Raw genomic sequence first — 20,600 nt, 5'->3', positions numbered from 1 at the left:
GGGAAAACAACTGTCAGCATTTATGAAAATTAGGATTTTGGAAAAACTTGAACTTGCTTCCATGAACTTGATGGTTTCCCCATATTTAAAGACTTCTGGCAAGACTGGTGGTGATACCACCAGTGTGAGCTTTTGATGTTACATAATGAAATATGTCAACATATGAAATGTCTGTATAACTCAATGAATCAATATTTTCCAAATGACCAATATGGAATGTGACTAAATTATTCATGAATGCAATATTTATTTAAAGTGCAAGACATTTTACTACAAATAAAGTACAAGATAGCCCAATAAATATTTAATGTGATAGAATATGAAAAGTTCATTGATGTGGCTTCAGATTCTACGTAGCAATTAACCTTTAAAAAAAAACTCGTCACTTGTCTGGTTTGGCTGTGGTATCAAGAATATCTACCATGGTCCAAAAAGGCTCTTAAGAGGCGCCTGGGTGGCTCAGTCACTTAAGTGTCTGACTCTTGATTTCGGCACAGGTCAAGATCTCACAGATCATGAGTTTGAGCTCCACATCGGGCACGCTGCTGTCAGCACGGGCACGGATCTCCTGTCCCGCTCTCTCTGCCCCTCTCCTGTCTGTGCACTCACGTGCGCTCTGGCGCTCTCGCTCTCTTTCTCAAAAATAAACATTAAAAAATAAAATAAAAAGGCTATTCAATTCCCCTCTCTTCCCAAATACTGAATGAGATTAGCTTTTCTTCATAAACTTCAATCAAAACAGAATTGCAAGACTTAATGCAGAAGCAGGTATGGGAATAAAACTATCTTTTTAAAGCCAGATATCAAAGATGTTTGCAAAAATGTAAAACAATGCCATTCTCCTTATCAAATTTTGTTTTTGTTCCAGAAAAGAGTTACTTATCATAAAAATGTTATTTATCTTAGCGTATGGTGAGTTTATAGTATTTTTACATGAACTAGTATCTTTAAAATGGCCATCTTAATAACTAATATGGTAAATATCAACATATATAACCTACATAAGCAAAAGCTCTTTGGTGTCCTAAGTGAACGTTAAGAGTACAAAGGAATCTTGAGATCAAAAAGTTTGATGACCACTCACCTAGAGAATTAAGTCATCTTTAGACTGACTAGCATTAGTGACCTAGAGAGGCCAGCCACACTCAGGTCCATGCCCCACTGCTTCTAGAGAACCCACCCCTGCTTGAGGGAAGGTTTTGACACCATATTTATATCAAGTGGACTCTGGACTTGGACCGGACAAGCGACGTACCAATTAGATCCCTCTCTAGGAATGTGGAGTTGAGAATGTCAGCTACAGGGAACAGAGTTGCAAAGTGGCCAGAGTAGGAGTCAAGGTGAGCCAAAGAATGTGCCAGAGAAGTTGCAGAGGGAGCAGAGAAGGCCAGTCTGAACTTGCAGAGACACATAGAACCCACAGACCTTGCAGGCCCTGGAGCAACTGCCTGGGCTCCTGACTCTGCTCCTGATCAGTCCCCATAAGAGGGTGCTGTGTATCTTCCCTTTGTCCTTGGATACCTGTTAAACTACCTACGTGGTCTTAGAGTATGCCTCCTTTACTTAATATAGACAGAGTAGATTTTTTTGCTTAGAATCACCAGAGCTCACGTTAAGTCCCAAAATAACTATACAAACTTTGGGAAAAACCCAAATGTCATGTCCATCCATCAAGTGAAGAACGGATGAATAAAATCAGATACATCCTTACCAGGGAACATTAATCTACCAGGAAAAGAATAAACTACTGATACACACTCTAACTTGGACAAACCCTGAAAACATCATGCTAAGTAAAAGAAGCCAATCATAAAAGTCCACACTTTGTGTGATTCTTTGCAGACTGAAGTCCAGAACAGACAAATCTACGTGACAGAAAGTAGAGTAACGGCTGCTTAGGGATGCTAGGATGGGGACAGAGGGATGGCAGGTGATGGGCAAAGTGTATGGGATTTCTTTAGTTTTTACTGTGGTAGAATATACATAAAATTTACCATTTTAGCCATTTTTACGTATATAATTTTGTAGTATTATATACATTCATACTGTTGTACAACTGTCACCACCACAGGTATCCAGAACGTTTTCATCCTCCCCAACTAAAACTACATCCATTAAACACCATCTCCCCATTTCTCCTCCCCTGGGTCCCCAGTGACCACACTTGTAGCTTCCGTCTCCAGGGCTTCCACGACTCTGAGAACCTCACGTAAGTGGAACCAAACGGCATCTGTCCTTCTGTGACTGGATAATTTTACTTAGCACAAGGTCTCCAAAGTTTATCCGTGTGGTAAATATATCAAAATTAACTACATTTTTAAGGATGAATAATATACCACCATATTGGAGTTTCTTACTGAGGTGATAAATATGTTCTAAAATTGACTGTGGTAATGTTTGCACATATCTCTGAATATACTAAAAACCATTGAATCGTATACTTTAAATGGACAAATTACATGGTACACAAATTTTTATCTTAATAACGATGTGTTGAAAAAAATTACCAAGCCAAAAACAAACAAAACTATACAAAGCAACCACAAAATTTAAAAGCGATTATGCAGTGGGGGAGGGCAGTGGGAGCACGTGGGTGGCTCAGTTGGTTAAGTCTGACTCTTGATTTTGGCTCAGGTCATGATCTAATGGTTCATGAGATCGAGCCCTGCATCTGGCTCTGCACCGCCAGTGCAGAGCCTGCTTGGGATTTTCTCTCTCTCCCTCCCTCTCTCTCTGCCACCCCCCTCCACCATTCACTTGCTCTCTCAAAATAAATAAATAAAATTTTAAAAAATGACTGTGCAGGGCCGCCTGGGTGGCTCAGTCAGAAGAGCATGCAACTCTTGATCTCCGGCTCATGAATTTCAGCCCCATGCTGCGTAAAGAAATTAAAAAGAAAAACCTCGGGGGCGCCTGGGAGGCTCGATTGGTTAAGTGTTCGACTTCAGTTCAGGTCATATCTCATAGTTCGTGAGTTCGAGCCCTGCATTGGGCTCTGTGCTGACAGCTTGGAGCCTGGAGCCTGCTTCAGATTCTGTGTCTCCCTTGCTCTCTGCCCCTCGCTTGCTCATGCTCTGTGTTTCTCTCTCTCAAAAACAAATACACATTAAAAAAGAAGGAAAGAAAAACCTTTAAAAAATATTTTTAATAAAAGAAAATGTTTGTATAGTAGTCTAAGTTAACATGCCACATTTCACAGAATCTAATAACCACCAGTGTCCACATCTTAAGAACTCTAAAGTCAGAGCACCTGGGTGGCACAGTTAATCAAGCATCTAACTCTTGATTTCAACTAAGGTCATGATCTTATGGTTTGTGAATTTAAAACCTGCTTTCAGAGCAAAGCCTGCTTGGGATTCTCTGTCTCCCTCTCTCTCTGCCCCTGCCCTGTTTGTACTCTCTCTAAAATATATAAACAAACAATAAAAAAACCCTCTAAAATCATATGTATCTTTAAAAAATGGCATTATATGGTCTAATTAGCAGCAATTTTTCTTTAATCTTGGAGGTAAATAACATCTTATACACAAAGACATCTTTTTAATGAGATACTACAGTATTAGAGTTACTGCATCCAATAAGTCTTTGGTTTCTGCCTAAATTTTCCCCTGGAGACCTCACTTTACAGAAATTACTCTTCGCTTATTTTCCCTTTAATTTGTTCACCAACTCTTAGGATAAAGAAAAAAATTAAGGACCCTAATATTATAGTGATTTACAATCTGAGGTCCTTAAAAACCAGGTAACATTTACAGTACTTTGAAAAAGCCTAAAAGAAATACATATATAAACTAAGAACAGAGAAGGACATCCTAAGCACAACCCAAAAAAGCACAAACAAGACGGGTATCTGGGCCTTCTAAAATATATTGTTTTATTTTTCTGTATACTAAAACAGCAAACTACAAACTAGAAAAAATAAAACAGCAAAACTTTGATATAACAAATAAATCTATTTCTTACAAATCAGTAAGAAAAAAAAATGATCACAATGGAAATATAAGACATGACTGAAATATGGGATTAACAAAGGAAAAAGTTAATGAAGTCAACTTCATCAATAATCACAGAAAAATAAGATCACTCTTTCCAAGGAAATTGGCAAAATATTAAAAATAATACCTATTGGTAAAAGTTTGAAGAGAAAAGCACTCTTTGACACACGACTGGTGTGTATGTAAAATGGGCACAAACTGCTCTCTAAAGAAGAAAGGAAATATACATAATAAGCCTTGAAAATACATACATCCTTGGTGCACCTGGGGGCGCTCAGTCAGTTAAGTGTCTGGCTCTGGACTTTGGTTCAGGGCATGATTTTACAGTTCATGAGTTCAACCCCTGCATCAGGCTCTGCATGAATAATGCAAAGCCTGCTTGAGATTCAGTCGTTCCCCGCCCCCCACCCCCCGCCCCCGGCAACTTCCCCACTGGCTTGTGCGGTCTCTCAAAATAAATAAACTTAAAAAAAATATATGCATATCCTCTATCACAGCAATTCCACTTCTAGGAATTCATTTGATTATTCAGTACACAGATACCCAAAGATGAATGTTTGAGAATGTTTCTCAAGGAATTGCCCTAAATATCCTATACATCAGCTTAGAAAATTATTTTTTTTTAATTTAGTTTATAGCAGATTTTATTTAGAGTATGCCACAAGAAGACCACATACATGAGAACATTTCATTTTATACAAGTATGATTTGTATATAACATTTGTAACCAATTTTTCAAGTGTGCCTGTCATATATTCATAGGATTTTAAGACCAAAGGCAGAAACGTTACATATTCAACAAATACCTATTGAGCAGCACCCTACTATGTACCAAGACAGTTCTAAGCACTGGTATAGAATGGTGACCGAGATACGCCATCTTACCGTGAAGTGCCACAGAAATCACATAATTCACACAGAAATAACAAATCATCACAAGATAACATGATAAAGTGCTATAAATCAAACAGGATGGGTAAAAGGGGCCTCGGTGGCTCAGGCGGTTAAACACCTGACCCTTGATTTCACTTGTCATGATCTCACGGATCATGAGTTCAAGCCCCTTGTTGGGCTCCACGCTCGGCATAGAGCCTGCTTGGGATTCACTCTCCTTGTCCCTCCACTGCTCATGCTCACTCTCTCTCACACACACACAAAACAAAGTTAAAAAAAAAAAAAAGACGGGAGAGAAGGGATAAAGGGAGACATTTCTGATGGAGTGATCACAGGAAGCCAATCTCAGCTAGGATGACCCTATGCCCTGATTTCCTGAAACAGACACAATTTACAGCTATTGTCCCAGTGCAGTTATTAATTATGCTCCATTTCCTTCTCAAAATTGTCCCAGTTTGGGGAACAAATTATACTCTAAGATGACTTCTGAGCCAAAGCTTGAAAGATGAGAAGAAAGAGCTAGCTAGCCTTGAAGGGACAGGAGCAGCCACTGGAGAGGAACCACACAAGTCCTGAGGCAAAGCAAGGAGGCCCAAGGAGAATGAGAGAGGATGGCGGGGGGCAGGCCGGAGAAGGGGCGGGGGAAAGCGACATTTGGTTTTGCTGGTATACGTTTTGAAACTGAAATACCTCCCTCTGTATTCTGAATATTAATCCCTTTTCTACCTTTATGTGACAAATATTTTCTTCAGAATTCATAACTCGTTTCATATTTCTGAAGACCTTCTCTACCTCAAATTTAAAAAATATTCTCTACATTCCCCTCTATACTCAAGGTTATACGTATATATACACATATATGTACGTATATATGTATATGTGTGCGTGTGTGCATGCACGCACACACATGTATATACATTCAGCTCCTTAATCACCAATTTTTTTTCCTAAAAACTGCTAAGGTAGGAGTCTGGCTATATTTTACCAATAGTTAGTTAATTATCCCAGCAAAAACGTTTCTGAACATGTCTGTCCTTCCACACTGATCTGAAATGCCATCCTTATTACAACCCAGCAATTTCAGCCCATACTCTAAAGAAACTCACATACTATACTTACATACAAAAGGATGTTTACTGCACCAATGCAACCGACTGCATATTAAAACCACCTGTTCACAATCAACAAAACTAAAAGTCAAGCAACAAAATGGGAAAAGATATTTGCAAATGACATATCAAATAAGGGGTTAATATCCAAAATCTATAAAGAACTTACCAAACTCAACACCCAAAAAACAAATAATCCAGTGAAGAAATGTGCAGAAGGCATGAATAGACACTTTCCAAAGAAGACAGCCAGATGGCTAACAGACACATGAAAAGATGCTCAACATCAATCACTCATCATTGGGGAAATACAAATCAAAAACCACACTGAGATACCACCTCACACCAGTCAGAGTGGCTAAAATGAACAACTTAGGAAACAACAGATGTTGGTGAGGATGTAGAGAAAGGGAAACCCTCTTGCACTGCTGGTGGGAATGCAAACTAGTGCAGCCACTCTGGAAACAATGTGGAAGTTCCTCAAAAAATCAAAAATAAAGGGGCACCTGGGTGGCTCAGTCAGATGAGTGACCGACTTCGGCTCAGGTCATGATCTCGCAGTCCGTGGGTTTGAACCCCACATCAGGTTCTGTACTGGCAGCTCAGAGCCTGGAGCCTGTTTCAGATTCTGTGTCTTTCTCTCTCTCTCTGCCTCTCCCCAGCTCATGCTCTGTCTCTGTCTCAAAAATAAAGCCCCCCAAAATTTTTTTAATTAATAAACAGAATTACCCTATGACCCAGCAATAGCACTGCTAGGAATTTATCCAAAGGATACAGAAGTACTGATTCTTAGGGGCACATGTACCCCAATGTTTATAGCAGCACTATTAACAGCCCACGTATGCAAAGTGCCCAAATGTCCATCAACTGATGAAAGAAGAAAAATAAATAATATGTACATATATGTTATACACACACACACACACACAATGGAACACTACTCAGCAATGAAAAAGAATGAAATCTTGCCATTTGCAACAACATGGATGAAACTGGAGGGTATTATGCCAAGTGAAATAAGTCAGTCAGAAAAAGATATCATATGTTCTTACTCATATGTGGAATTTGAGAAACTTAACAGAAGATCATGGAGGAAGGAAAGGAAAAAAAAAAAGTTACAAACTGAGAGGGAACCAAACCTTAAGAAAGTCTTAAACACAGAGAACTGAGAGTCGAAGGGAGGTTGGCAGCAGGGGAGGGGAAATGGGTGATAAGCCCTGAGAAGGGTACTTGTTAGGAGGAGCGCTGGGTGTTGTGTTGTATGTAAGTGATGAATCATGGGAACCCACTCCAGAAGCCAAGAGCACACTGTACACTCTATACTAGCTAACTAGCCAATACAATTATATTAAAAAAAAAAACACTTGGTCAACATTCCCCTCCTATACACCTGCACGTGTTCCAGGTGGAAAAGGAAAAGCCAACACATGGTGGTGGTGGTATTTGTTTTAGAGTTTTTAAAAGTACCACAGAATAAAGAGAAAAATCTTCTCACTTTGGTCCCCCAGCTCCTACCCAGCTGTCCTTCCAGAAGTCAACCAAAGTTACTAGTTTCTAAAGTATCCTTCAGAAATATTCTACAGACACAGGGGCATCTGGATGGCTCAGTTGGTAGCGCATGCAACTCTTGATCTCAGGGTCATGCGTTCAAGCCCAATGTTGGGCATGGTGCCTACTTAAAAAAAAAAAGAAGAAATGAAAAGAAATATCCTACACACACACACAATTCCCCCTGATATATAAGCAGTAGCACAGTAGATATATACTGTTCTAAATCTTATCGATATTAATATATCTTTAATAATCATTCTCATTGAGTCCTTAAGAGCCTCTTTATTCTTTCTATTGCTGTAGAGTATTTCACAGTATGAGCATTCACAAATATTTTATAAATGTTCTCCAAGTAATTCTGATCTGCACCCCTAAGACATGCTTACATGATCTGAGGCACCTGGCTGGCTCAGTTAGTGAAGCATACAACTCTTGATCTTGGGTTGTAAGTTTAAGCCCCATGTTGGGTGTGGTGATTACTTAAAAATGAAATCTATAAAAAAAAAAAAAAAACAAAGAAAAAAGAAAGAAATGCTTACATGATCGGTCTCTGAGCTCTCCTCCCAACTCAGACATCTTAAGTAAATAAAGCTATAAATGGAATGGAGGCAAAAGGAAAGATCTTAGCTTAAGGTCATCCAAATTTTTTCCAACAGTAGTCCCTATGACGAGACATCCATGTCTTTTGGGGTGTTTGTGTTTATATTTTTGGTGGGGTTTTTTTTAAGTTTCAGCAGTGAGGAGTCCCTGAGTTCAACACCTGTATTCAGTGTCACTCAAATATGATTTGTCCATGTTTCCCTTTTGTCAGTAGTGCTTCACAATATTCTAGTTTTAATGCTTGACTTCAGGGAAGTTTAACTTAAATATATCAAATATAAAGTCAGGTACTATCAGCCCAACACAAGAAGCAACAAAAATATCAGAGAAATGAGAGATTAGCCCTCATAGGCACACAAATTTACCGGTCAAAGCAGGCCCTCCCCTCGCTCACAAGAGAGGCAGCGTGGAGACCCCTATGACTTCCTTCCTCAAAACTTACTCATGAGACACACAGCAATAGTCCAGAACTTTTAGGGGTTTTTTTTTTAATGTTTATTTTTTGAGAGAGAGAGAGAAAGAAAGAGGACAAGCAAGGGAGAAGGAGAGAGAGAGAGACACACACAGAATCTGAAGCAGCTCCAGGTTCTGAGCTGTCAGCACACAGCCTGACGCAGAGCTCAAACTCAAAACCTGTGAGATGAGCCGAAGTCGGAGGCTTAACCAACTGAGCCATCCAGGCGCCCCTAGAACTTTCTGTCTTTTAACCAGACTTTCCCCTCAAACATCTTACATGGAAGCCAAATGTAAGCAAAAAATATGCACAAGAGAAATACTCCAGTTCAGTGAGAATGCGGACCCTCACAAGCTATCTTTTCAGGCTGCAGCCCCCCTGCTCCCACCTTCCACCCTCAGGCCAGGCCGGGCTCACCAAGATGCCGCCTTTAAAAAAATCCAGTTTAAAGTTAAGGCTGACGGGGAAAGACCTTAGGTGGCAGTTTCAAATTTTATGTTCAGTCCTTAGCACCCAAACTCATTAACTCAGGGTCAGGCACATTCTTGACACTTGACAGCCAAACAGCAAGTCCTATTCTTCTTCCTTCCACACACTGTAAAAGTTCTGTGAAGTGTTTCAGAAACACAGTCAAGGTTTTCGGTGCAACCCCCTCATATCATAAACATACATAACCATATTTTAGGATGAGAATACACTAAAACTAGAAGCCATTGTTACAAGCGAGAAGAGCACATTTCATCTGCATTTTATGAATAACCCCCAAACTAGCCTCCTGTATTTTGTAAACAGGCAAGAAAATGTAGTAAAATAAAAGTGGTCTATTTAAATTCCTTTTTGAATCTTCCCATATTAAAAAAGACACACATCAATTTACCCAACAGAAAACTTCTGTTGCAACAAAATTTCAAATACAATCCTCAAGAAAATAAAATAAAATAAAATAAAATAAAAATCCAATCTCCTCTCACTAGGAACTCCTGGCTTTTGGCCTACAATCTTTGCATAACCAAAATGTACTTGGATAAGTTTTCAAGGTGGCCTAAGCTATCTTGGAAAAAATAGCTAAAAATATACTTCACTGTGGCAGGACCGTGAATACCTCTTCAGATAAGCAGGAATGAATCCACTGAGGGTCACAACAGAGTGAGAAGCCCACATTTCACCAAAGCAGAAGAAGAAACACACTATTCCATTTTCTTTTAAATGATCAAAGAATAAAACCTTTTGATACAGAAGTATGGGCAGGAGAATGGCTTTTGTGACACTGCACATAACAAAATATTAGTTATTAAACTGAGACAAATCAGGTCACACTAATTCTCATAAACCAGCCCAGCTCTAGTCCAAATCCAAAAGTATTTTAAACAAGGAGAGGCTAAGGACCACCTCCCTGGATTATCCCAGCTACCTAAGACTCCGAGACTGGCCATGACTTCGAGAAAGCAGACCTCCTGAGTCCATCTGAGAGGCCAAGTCTCCAGCAGACAGCAGGAATCATCTAAGTGGGGCCTGTAATTTGTAGATCAGAGAGGTGTTAAACTGGACTAAAATTTCTCCTGTAAAATAAACTAAAGCAGTCTTCCCTTTAAAACAACAGCAGCAACAACAAACCAAAGAGCTACTCTGGGGCAATGCCATTAACCGGGTGTTTATCTTACTTGTAGCCTCCTTTGACATTATGACATGTCACTCAGAAGGCAAATGAATGGGGGCTAAAGAAAAGCGACCTTTCTGGGGCGCCTGGGTGGCTCAGTCGGTTAAGCCTCCGACTTCGGCTCAGGTCACATCTCACGCTCGTGGGTTCCAGCCCCGCGTCGGGCTCTGTGCTGACAGCTAGCTCAGAGCCTGGAGCCTGCTTCCGGTTCTGTGTCTCCTTCTCTCTCTGCCCCTCCCCCTCTCATGCTCTGTCTCTCTCTGTATCAAAAATATATAAAACATTAAAAATTTTTTAAAAAATGACCTTTCAGGTTAAACTATCCCACCTCCAATCAAGTACGATATTGAAAGAAACACATTAATAAGGCATAACTTTTTGATTAACCTAAGAATACAGGCATTCAATAAGTAATTCTTGAACTTAGAAAACCTAAAATGCTGTTTTCACCTTAAAGTGAGAAAGGAGACGTTTCCCAAGACAGCAGTAGTAGAAACAACGCCAATGAGCACTTTGTGGTTCAGCTGCACTCTATTGAACTAATTCTCTGAATTGAGCAATAATCATTCCTTCAACTAAGAATGAATGATTTCAAAGCCAAAATGGACAACTCTTTGCCAATTCTCTCTTCCATTAATACACAAAAGAACAGTAATCCAAGATTAGAAAAATGATAAGCTTAGATGCTTGACCAAAATTAAGACATATGACGATACCTAAGGAGAAGAGCTTTTAAAGTTAGCATTTACTGAGCCTGTGTTACATCCTGGGCAGCATACTAAGAGCTTGGCCGGCAAGCAGCTCACCTAACACACTAGTTCCATTATTATCCCTCATTAAGGCTTTTGAGAGCCTAAGTAACTCCTCCCACGTAATTTTTTTAACTCACAGGCAGATCTTTTAAAGATCATGTTGTGCTGCCTCCCCTTTGACCCACTAACAGAGACTGCTAAATGTTATGAAGCAAAGTAAAACAAAGCTAATGAGCAGACTCTATTTCTAGGGCCTATACCAAAACAAAATAGAAAAAGAGCAGCTGACTTAAAATTTATTGAATGCTAGAGGAAGCTGGGCGGCTTAGTCAGTTGAGCGTCTGACTCTTGGTTTTAGCTCAGGTCATGATCTCACTGTTGGTGAGTTCAGGACCCTCGTCGTGCTCTTCACTCTCTTTCTCTCTCAAAAGTAAATAAACATTAAAATAAGTATTGAATGCTATACAAAAAGCAAAGCGCCCGGAAGCATGTGAGGGGCAGGGACCACCTCTATTTCGCTCACAGGGCCTCCCCAGCACCCAACCACAGCGCGTGGCTCCCATAACACCCATTCCAACAGCGACGCGGCAAGTCCCCTTCCTCCTGCCACACACCGCCCCGCAAGCCTCCCAGCCTTTTCCATCCCCACTACCCCCCCCACCCAGCACGCTACAAGAAACTCCTAACCAGACTTCCACTTCAATACTTTTCTCTACCCAGAAGGCCGTATGATCTTTTACACCATAAATCAGAACACATCACTCTTCTGCTTCAGCACCCCCCCCAGGGGCTACCACCATGCACTTCAAATAAAACCCCAACTGCTCACCATGGCCCACAAGGCCCCACCTGATCTGGCCTGCTTCCTCTCTCAATGGCTCAGGAGGCCCTTGCAACACGAGCTTCCTTCCAGTCCCTTCATCCCACGCCAAGACCTTCCTTGCCTCGGGCCTCTGTCCTTCTTTACTCTCGGCCTGGAACGCTCTTCCTGGCTCATTCATGTGGCTGATTCCTCATCAAACTTACAGTTTCATTTCAAATGTCATCTTCTCAGAAAGGCCAGTCCCAACCACCCTATAGGTGGCTTCCCATCAGTCACTCTCAACTCTCAACCACGTAAGCCTGTGTCCCTTTACAGATTAATTACAATTTGAAATGGACCTGTTTTACTTCATTATATTCTGTCCCCCTCCACTAGAATATAAACTGAGCCCTGCCATATTTTCCCCTACCATATTTTTTTAAAAGAAATAAAAATTGGATAGAACTTATATGAAAGGTTTGAAAACCTACTGAAGAAAATTTAAAAAAGCTCCATTTTAACAAAAGGAGAGGAAGTACATGAAGTCAGTCTTCCAAAATTAACCTACAAATTCAATATTCGTAATCAATATTCAGTATTTCCCCCCAAAAATCTCAGCAAGATGTCTTTTTGAACTTCACAGAATAATCTAAAGTTCATCTGGAAGACACATGGGCCAGAATTGTCAAAGTCTGAAAAAACAGAGCAATGAACAGGTGACTAACTCTATCAGTATTAAATCATAAAACAATAGTAATTTAAAGGATATGGTATATACAAGAGATCAAGAACATAATAAATTAGAAACAGTTCCAAACATGTTTAGTAAATGACAAAAGCTGCAAATCTAATCAGTGGGACAAAGGGTGAATTATTCACTAAACAGTGCTGACACAACTGGCCCACTATTTGGGAAGGAAACATGCACACACATGCCCCCCAAAACAGACAGCTCTACCTCACTTCCTATACCAGAAATAAATTCCAGATGGATCAAAAAATTAGAAGCTAATAGGAAACTTTAAAAAAAAAAAACATGAAAGTTAAGGCGCCTGGGTGGCTCAGTCAATTAAGCGCCCGGCTTCAGCTCAGGTCATGATCTCACGGTTTGTGGGTTCGGGTCCCAGGTTGGGCTCTGTGCTGACAGCTCAGAGCCTGAAGCCTGTCTTTGGATTCTGTATCTCCCTCACTCTCTGACCCTCCCCTGCTCGTGTTGTCTCTGTCTCTCAAAAATTAAAAAAAAAAAACACACATTAAAAAAACCCCATGAAAGTACTAAATTAAAATCTGAGGGAGTCTTGGTCTTAAAAATACAAAAAAGGTATATAATTAAAAGACTTCTCAGGGGTGCCTGGGTAGCTCAGTCAGTTAAGTGTCCAACTTCAGCTCAGGTCACAATCTAGTAGTTTGGGAGTTCAAGCCCCACATCGGGCTCTGTGCTGACAGCTGGCTCAGAGCCTGGAGTCTGCTGCTCCTTCTCTTTCTGTTCCTCCCCCTCTAACTCACTCTTTCCCTCCCTCCCTCTCTCTCTCTCTCTCTCTCTCTCTCTCTCTCTCTCTCAAAAATAAACATTTTTTAAAAAAGCCTTCTCAGTCATATGTCTCAGTCAAACAGTCAACGTTACCAGTTTCTTGGGTTTCATTTGAGAAATATCCTATAACATACAAGCATATATGTATACATTATTTCTTTTTTTTTTAAGTTATTTAAGTAATCTTTACATCTAACATGGGAATCAAACTCACAATCCTGATATCAAGAGTCGTATGCTTTTCCAAATGAGCCTGTTTTTTCCTCTTTAAAGCAAGCATTAGCATGCTATACAATACTATTTCTCACTTTACTTTTTTAGTTTAACAGATGGGTGAATATTTTAAATTTTAGAGTAAGGAGATCTTTCTAAGTAGAGCATGAAACCCAGAAACCATATATAGACTAATAATGAAGACCGCTAACATTTACTATTCACTACATGCCAGCAAATGTTATTTATATTATCTACATTCTAAAAATAAGGAAACTAAGGCATAAAGAGGTTGGGTAACATGCCCAAGGTCACACAGCCAGCACAGTGCAGGGTTGGCTATACTGGACTACAGAATGACACAAAAGAATAGCTGGGGGTGGGGGGGTGGTAGAGGACACTTATATTTACAAAAAGTGAATACCCTTAATATATAAAGAGCTCTTCAATCTGAAAAAGACCAATAACTCCATCAAAAAATAACCAAAAGCAGTTATTTATAAAAGAAATACAATTTCCCTCATTAAAAAAATGCCCAAACTCAGTAGCAATCCATAAAAAGTCTATTAGAAACACTCCGCCCTACCCCCACCTTCTTAAATGGTCAAAATATTTTAATTTGTAACATCCGGTACTGGCCAGGGCTTGGGACATACTCATACACTTGTGTCAGTATCTTCCCAAATCCACACTATTCATTTTACAGCAATTCCATTTTTGGAATCTATCCTATAAAGCTGTTTGCACAAGTATACAAAATAAATGCACACAATTCACCTCAGCTTTGTTTTTCTGGAGGGTGGAAAACAGGACTAGCTACAAATTGATTAAACAAATCATGTATTTTCATAAGTGAAATACTACATAGCCATTAATGATAGAAGTACCTCTAAATATACCACCTTGCAACAGTAGTATATGAAAGAATTGTGACACTCCCATAATACAGGAAATCACACCACCAAAAAAAAAAAAAAAAAAGAAATTTGAAAGAATATGCAACACTTACAAGATTACATCTAGGAAGTGGTACTTTCAGTTTCTCTACATACTTCTACATTATGCTTCTGTAAAATAACGTATTACTTATAACAGATGAAAGACAAATATTCTAAAATAACACATCCTCCTGCACTCACTAAAATGGTTTTGTGTGAATATACAGCAACTCCTCCTTCCATCCTTCCCCTCCTGCCCTGTTCAGTTCCATCCTCCCCTCTCTCCCCCCAACCCCCAATATATACACCCACACACATAGAGTTAATGGACTATATACTCCCTACATCTGGTATATTACACTGTGTATATTTTAGGCTGTAACTCCTAGAAAGCACAAGTTTTGGTTTCATTCCAAATACATAAAAGTTATTGTAATTCAAAACTGAATTAAAAGAACTTAATCAAAAGTAATATAAAGTTAAACATCTTTGAACAGACATTCAAAGACATGATAATTACCATTTAAAACTAACATTTCAAATTATACAATCTATACAAATCTATATGCTATTGCCAAGGGAAATGAACTAAAACAGACTGCTCTGATTCTGAACTGTGTATGACAACTAAAATGTCAAGAAGAGTCTGCCAGTTAAACACAAGTATGGGGGGAGAGGCAAATTTAATCAGAAAGATGACCCTAAAAACCAAACTAAGAGTGCAATTTTCCTAGAAAAATGTAACCTCAACTTACTTTGGACTGATATCAGTTTATTCAAATATAACCAAACAAAAACAGAAAACCCAGCCCAAGTTTTATTCCTCAAGTAGACACTGGATGGAGGGATCAAAATAATTTGGTCATCTTGACTTTTCTCCTCCTTTGCTCTTGACTAGTCTACTTAAAGATTTAATTTTTGATATAAAGCTAATCAGTACTATTCTTTCAAAGGAAACTGTCAAAGGTATTTCATAATAATCCTAAAAAGAAACTAATCCAAACATGTTTTTCCTACCATGGAAAACTATTCCAAAATTTCCTGAATATATAAACTAATATATTCTTGTTCTAACATCATGTGGAAATACAAATAGTCAGATAAACCAATCCCATCTTTACTTACTCTTCTTCCCCAAAATCCCAGTAAACAGATAAAAATATACTTTTAAAGAAATGCTGTGATAATTCATGGAGTACAGACATTTTCTCTCACTGACACTGGTAAACCTCTACTTGGTTTTAAATTTACATAAACTATTCATCAAGTTCCCACATGTGTATCAATCAGCTTCTTCAACAACCCCACCAAGTAACTGGCAGCTAGGTAGTTTATGCATCCGACAGATTTCAATCACACCCTTCCTGGGTGCAGTGTTATTCCGGGAGCAGGGACGGACAGGAGATACAGACATACTCCCGATGAGCTTACGGCACAGCAGGAATTAAATGGACATGTCCGTAAATAGCTATATTATAATAGAGGCATAAGCAAAGCATTAAGAACTTCCAGAATGAAAAATACACATCTTTGAAGAAGAGGGAGTAGGAGGGAGACTTCCTGGCTGAAGTAATATGTGATTAAACACTCAAAATATAGGCAGAATTTAGATGTGGTAGATTTCGGAAGAGTAAGGCACACTGGCAAAATAGGCATATTATCTAACAGCCCAAATGGAATAAATATGACATGCTTCAGTATTCATGTGAGGACATCAGTTGAAAAAGAACATGCTTCGTCCTCTAAAATAAGTTTTATGCCATAAGTACTACAGAAAACTAATACTACACGTGCACTTTTCAACAGAGCATTAAGAATACAGTTCGGGGCACCTCGGTGGCTCAGTCAGCTGAGCGTCCAACTCTTGATTTCAACGCAGGTCATGATCGCAGGGTTGTGGGATCAAGCCCCATGTTGAGCCCTGTGCTGAGCATCGAGCCTGCTTGAGACCCTCTCCCTCTCTCCCCACACCGCTTGTGCTCTCTCTCTTTAAAAATAAATTTTTAAAAAAATACAGTTTACCTTCATGCTATTTAGCTAAGCTTTAACAACTGTCCTTTATACTTAAAAAAATTGTTTTAATGTTTATTCATTTTTGAGAGAAAGAGCTCAAGCAGGGAAGGGGCAGAGAGAGAGAGAGAGAGGGAGACACAGAATCCGAAGCAGGCTCCAGGCTCAGAGCTGTCAGCACAGAACCCGAGGCGGGGCTCGAACCCATGGACCGCAAGATCATGACCTGAGCCAAAGTTGAATGCTTAACCAACTGAGCAACCCAGGCCCCCTCTTCATTCTTTAAAAAGAAAAAATCCAAAAGTTTGAAAGTGAAGCAAGCAATAGCTAATTTATAAAATAACTTAACCTGTTTGGCTCTCAGAAATACCTAACCATAGACATAATAAAATTTCTACTATTATAATACTTAAATTCCATGAAAGATCATTAGATCCAGATAACCTTAAGGACATTTTTTTAAAGAAGATATTCAATCATAGCAAATTAAAAATTAAGCAAACTATTTCCTGGCGATCTTATTACTGAGGTAAATCACTAATTTTTTCAACCTATATTTTCATTGAGGAAATTTAAAGCTAAGAAATAACTTAAAGATCTAAGCTGAAAAAGTAATCTCTCATTCCCCATCCACCCTGATTTTTGTTTTAACTAACTGCCCATCATCACACTGAATCATCCCATGGACAAGATGGTGTAAAGGAATGAGCCCTACACACCAATGTCAGGAGACTGGCTTCTACCACTGCCCAACTACAATAATTTAGGCAAATCACTTCACTTCTGCGGCCTTCAGTTTATTCACAAGAGGTAAAACTAGATAATATATAACTCTATCTCTCATAATTCTATACATTATTAGATTTTATTTTAACCAATTTAGATTTATTTTGAGATCACTTTTTTTAAATATTTATTTTTGAGAGAGAGCAACAGAGCTTGAGCAGGGGAAGGGGCAGAGAGAGGGAGACACAGAATTTGAAACACACCCCAGGCTCTGAGCTGTCAGCACAGAGCCCAACATGGGACTCAAACTCACAAACTCTGAGATCATGACCTGATCTGAAGTCAGACGCTTAACCGACTGAGCCACCCAGGTGCCCCGAGATCCCTTTTAACTAAAAGTAACATAACAGTAGCACACATGGAGGAGGAATCAAACTGCAGAATTCCATAGAACACTCATATGGCTTTGTATAATCTCACTTTCAAATGCAAAGAGAATAAACAAACAAACAAAAGTTGGCTGTAGCTGTAGACTATCCACGTAATATTTTGACCACACAAGTTTCTGGGGTAGAAAAAAAACTGTAGAAGAACAGTAAAAATGTTCAAGGAAAACCACCACCACAAGAATACCAAATAAAAAACAGATGCCCTACATACAGTGACTGCTACACGACAGAAGCTTTTCATAGCTTTTCAATACTCCTGGGCCCTGACAGAAAAAGAAATACACAGAATGTTTTCTTGACTATCAGTCTAAAGGTACTTCTTGCATCCTCAAACCTGAAAAGGACCAAACATCAGGCAATCTAGAGACAGTTATTTGTGCACATAATTGATCTGCTCAACTTTATCCCTTTACAGCATTTAGTAATAGTAATGCACCCTGAAAAAAAAAGTACAAAAATGTACCCTGAACACACCAGTTGAACAAGCGAATTAACTATATAAGGATCTCTAATCAACAAATATATCCAGACAGAATAAATTCCAGTCAAGCTTTACTACTTCTTTGTACGTATTCTAGTAAAATGCAACATCTGAAGTCAGAAAAGACAGAGTAAATAACACTAGACCTCTATCATTCCCAGACATCAACAGGAAGCTGAAATTGCAATTAAGACAGATCACAAAATACAATTAAAACTGAGTAACAACACACACACACACACACACACACACACACACACACACGCCTGACATTTACCTACATCAATCCCTGGCCTATTCAAAAGCCTTTGCTTCCTAAGCAGCAAGGACAAAAAAACCTCACCACGTCCCAAATTTAAAATTAAAAAAAAAAAAAAGCTTAAAAGAACTTGACTACATTTGCCTAGCCTTGGAACCAACTTTTACTCAATTAAACTCGAAGTTAACTTCAAGTATTTTGTTTTTAAAACTCATGTGGGTACACCAAATACTTAAGTTTTACTCTGTGATTTCATCCAATGAGACATTCATTTAAAAACAGGTCTTCCTTTGAGGCCATGAAGGAAATCACAGCTATACAGATATGTCCTAGGAGATAACAGGCCTATTCAGGTAAGTTGTAATGTAAACATGCTTTTCTAATTAGAATACAATGTTTATCCATTCAACAAACATTTGCAGTGTCAATATCCTACACCGAAAATTACTGTCCTACATGGTGCCTTGAATGTAAAGATAAAATCTGAGAAGGGCTTATCCTAACCTCAAAAGGAGATAAAACTGGTACATAAAGACCTAAATACAAGTACAAAGTGTGACTGCCATGAGAGATTCGCAGATAAGCATTTCAGGAGTCCAAGGAAATTGTCACTATCTCACAGAAGCATCACCCTTTCAACCTGTTTAAAGCAATTTCATAATGATTAACTTTCTTAGGCTCACAGCAGCCAATCCTGGGCCAGTGGATGCTTCCCTACCACCGCAGATAAGGAAACTGAAGCACAGAAAGGTCAAGCAAGTTCCAAAAAGTCACAGTCAGTAAAAGTTAGAATCAGGACTCTCTATACTGTATCTTCTCTGGGGGAGTAGTTCAACATATGGTAAGCCTTTTGTAAAAGGAAAGAGTATTTTGGTGTTGCAAGTAATCCCATCCCTATGTATGTACGTAAGTATGTGCATACTATTTCTGTATACGTGTGTTAACCTTGATTTACACTGACAGGTGTGCTTAAAGGAAGGCAATTGTGTACTATAAATATTAAAATGAATAAATAAGTTTCCACCAGGATTTAACAGAATGAGCAAATACCAACAATATTTCTTTCTCCAACAACTTGTGTTTATTCCATCAGTGATCTTTACCCATTTTTAAATAAGATCCTAAAATTGTTCCATCTGCTCCTGAGCCAGGGCCACTTGGTTTGGCCAATAAATATCTTAACGAAAGGGTACATTAAGACAATTTTTTTAACTATGAAAAATCAAATAATGCCATCAGCTCTCCAGCTATTGAAGGGACAATCACATTTGGCCTATCAGCAGTAGCTATTGATCAAGATATGTTGAAGGAATGAATGAGTATTTATTGGCATTTTAAAATCCCGGGCCTGTTGCTCTTGGCTCAGTGTTCGGCCTCCCATCGTTGCCTCACCAGGATGCGCACAAGGAAGGTAAATTTCAATACAATTAGGATACAATTAGGGAAGCCAATCCGGTGTAGGTGAATATACTAATCCTGAAGATTAGAATTACCTACACCACAGCCGTCCAAGGTTAACTCTGTTGAAAGTGGCACTATGGCATGCGATAGCAGGAAAAGAACTGACCCTGAGCAAACACTGTTCATAAATATCACTCATTCCCATCCACACCTTTAAGGCACGACCATACCTAATCCAGTTAAATCCAAGAATTCGGTCTCCTCTCCATTAAGACCGGTTTCTCAATTACAGTTTCTCAAATCCCTCTTCCTCTAAAAAAAAAAAAAAAAAAAAAAAAAAAACCCACAGAACAGAATTCATCGACTTCACACAGTAAGAGACCAGGCAGAAGGTATAGGGTTCCGATCTTTGCCGTCTCCACCACGACCCACCCTTCGCCATTACACCCCGAAGTGGTGTGGTTAGAAGGTGAACTAGTTTGCTCTTCACGCACTTGTCCATCGCTGTCACCCTCCCTAAGCCCTTCCACACTCCCGAGACGGCCACCAACTCCGCCTCAGAGTGAGCCCAGGCCCGCCACCTGCGCCGGCCACACCTGGAGGTCCCCGGCCCTGCGGGTCTCCCTCAGGCGGCCCGCAGGTCCGCACGCCCCCTCCCCACAGGACAACCGGCCGGCCGCAGCCCATTCTTCCTCCAAACTCCATAAGCCTCTTCCACTCGCCCAGCCCCGGCTCCGCGCCGCGCCCGACTCACCCCGGGCGGCCGAGCGTCCGCGGC

At 39.6% G+C, this 20,600-nt stretch overlaps 1 protein-coding gene across 14 annotated transcripts in view; it reads right to left on the bottom strand.

Moving 5' to 3' along the window:
- The window catches only part of NCOR1 (nuclear receptor corepressor 1), a 159,439-nt gene that overhangs the window by 138,665 nt on the left and 174 nt on the right, over positions 1-20,600 (bottom strand). The window lies entirely within an intron of this gene.

The sequence above is a fragment of the Suricata suricatta genome, chromosome 17 (assembly GCF_006229205.1).
Source record: "Suricata suricatta isolate VVHF042 chromosome 17, meerkat_22Aug2017_6uvM2_HiC, whole genome shotgun sequence".
Classification (NCBI taxonomy): domain Eukaryota; kingdom Metazoa; phylum Chordata; class Mammalia; order Carnivora; family Herpestidae; genus Suricata; species Suricata suricatta.
The sequence above is the reverse complement of the archived record's forward strand: the minus strand, read 5'-3'. Positions and strand labels throughout refer to the sequence as shown.